The sequence below is a fragment of the Lupinus angustifolius genome, chromosome LG05 (genome assembly GCF_001865875.1).
Source record: "Lupinus angustifolius cultivar Tanjil chromosome LG05, LupAngTanjil_v1.0, whole genome shotgun sequence".
In the NCBI taxonomy this organism is placed as follows: Eukaryota; Viridiplantae; Streptophyta; class Magnoliopsida; order Fabales; family Fabaceae; genus Lupinus; species Lupinus angustifolius.
The window spans coordinates 11,485,472-11,488,312 of NC_032013.1; positions in this window are offsets into that span (position 1 = coordinate 11,485,472).

The window sequence follows — 2,841 nt, forward strand, 5'->3', positions numbered from 1 at the left end:
TACAATAAGAATCAAAGCCTAAAACCTAAGCAAGAACTCACAAGACGTCCTAGTCTAATATGAATGTTCATGCATGAGGTTTATGAAAATACGCAATCTTTAAAGAACTATCTTTTCCTTTTCAAGAAACACAAGAATAATGCAAGAAAGCTTTTGAAAGAATCATGCAATATGAATAATGAAACTAAAGCTTTAGCATGATCTAATCTTTCTCTTAATTCAACATTTTCTAATAGATTCTAATAATTAAGATCTATATCTATTCTCTTGTGTTTTTCACTCTTCTTTTTCTTAGTTTGTCGTTTATGCAATTAGCCAGTATTTATATCAAACAGATTTTGGCTCTTAAAAATGGTTTTTCAGTTATGCTGTTAAAACAGCAGAAACACTTACGTTAATCGACTAACGGGTTACCTTAATCGATTAACCAGTGCATGTGACTAGTAGAGGAATTGTGCCCATTATTAATATATTTGTGTATTTATTTATTATTTATTTTAAGTCCCTTTAATGAATGCCATTAGGAGTCCAGACATCGTCATGAAATTAAATAACTGAAAATTTATATGGGAACGTGCGGGATTGAATATATTATTTATATTAAATGCATGTCTTATTTAATATTTTCTAGTGACAAATTTTGAGTTTTGAATATTTACTTAGTTCTAGAAAGATATTTTGCACATTTGTGTTATATTTTATTTTGCTAAATAAAACAAGTATTGTCCATGAATAAAATATTCTTTGTATTTGAGGTGACTACCACAAGCGATAATAATTTCATACAAAATATATTTAATGTTGATACATTTATAGGAAGTCTCTGATTTAGATTAATGGTAGAAATAGCAAGTCTGCAATGATATATTCTAACATGGTTTCAAATCCACGTGATTGCCTTATAAAGTTGTTTTAAACCACTTAATTTTCTTTAACAACCATGTTTTTTTAATATTAGTCTTGTAAATTCTTGTAATTCTATACCTTTGGTACTCTATTAATAAAAATTGTTTTTAGTCTTATCTTTTTAGATTTGAATAATACGTTTGCTTTATTGGTCTATCTTCTAACATAAATAAACATGAAAATGAGTAATGAATTTGAATGTGAAGCTTTTGGAAAATTACTAAGAGTTTGCGGTGAATAGTTATTGATTCTTTAAACCCACTTGGTCAAACACTAACCATATTTTAAGCCATTAATATTTATTGATTGAAACCTTATGCTAGATTAAAAATCTATCTAGCCTACTTCTAGTGGGATAAGAGAGTTAAGTGTTACATTGAGTTAAATTTAAGTTGGGGAGAGAAAAATGTATCTATGAAAAAAGTGGGAAATAAGTATTGTAGTACACCATTCATCCCATGAAAAACAAGAAAAGAAATACTCCACAAAAAGGGGAGTGAAAAAAAATCAAAGGATGAATGGTGGCAAAATGAAATGAAAAGAAGAAAAGAGAAATACAAATAAATGATTTCCTATTTTGTTTTTAGTTTCTCTCTTCAAGCAAGTTATCGGTTTTTGGTTTTTCTCTTCCAGCCTAAGGTAAATCGCTATCTTATTTTACCTCATTTATTTCTTTTTGATTTAGTCTTGATGCTTGCATATACACCATAAATAAAAAGTCTTTGATGCATTTGAATGGTTATATTTTTAAATAATTAGTTTATTTGTGATCAATTTGGTAGAAACATTTCCCTCTTAGGGTGATATTTATTTGTTGTAAAGTTATGCAACTATGGTGTTCTAGGTTTTTTGTTGTAGTTCACTAGTTTAGAACACATAGTTTGAGTATAATGGTAAATGTTCTTTCTCAATTGCTGCTAATTCTTTATTTTTTATAGCTTTTACAATTCGTTTAGAGATGCCATTTTTTACTTCTATTTGCTGCTTGCAATAATCATTGAGGGACACATGAACACTCAGTAAGGACTTGCACATTGGAGGAGAAAGAATGAACAATTTGCGTAAGATCTCATTACTCATATGTTATTTTATAATATTGGAATCTGACAAGGTTGAATGTAGCTGAAGTCGTTGGTGATATAATAAATCTGTTGTAAATGTGGTGGAGTTGGACATGCTTGTCATGTATTGGATAGAATGTTTGGAAGATATACTGTCTTATTTAGAAAGTAGACATTTAACAATGCTTGCTTCAGTGAGCGCTGCTAAATGTCTACTTTCTACAACGCTTCAAAAAATAATGTTAAATATAACCTTATGTACTATTGTGCTCACATAGAAAGTGTATCAAAAACGTTGTTAAATGACAATTTTAAGTGTTGTAGTTTTTCTATTCTGGCGTAGTGATTGTATCTCTCAAAATCAGAGAAGATAGACTAATGACATAGATCTTCCAAAGCTACCTGACATGGGAAAAGCAATCTTCGTTTGTCCAGGATAGACCCAACATCTCATTGGATAGATCAAACCAACCTCATCTACAATGGAACTCAAATTGTAGCCGAAACCTTCCCTAAGCAGGTTGCGGGTTGTGGCGTGCGGGCCGGATAATACTAGAAAATATTTATTTAATATTAATGTATAACTTTTCTAACACACTTGTTATCCCCAATGCAATCAAACTTAATCTAATGTCTTGTGTTTGAGTTAAGACGTGATGTCAAGTCTACATATATGATTTTTAACATAACACATACTAAATCTCTCATTTCTATTGGACTATGACTCCCTAACACAATATAATTTGTAACTTCACTTTAATATATATACATTTGGATACTATCAAAATATTATCGCTTCGGTTTATAGTAATGGTAATATAGACACAAGTTTAGAATGAACTTTATTTGTCAAAATATAATAACCATCGCTTTA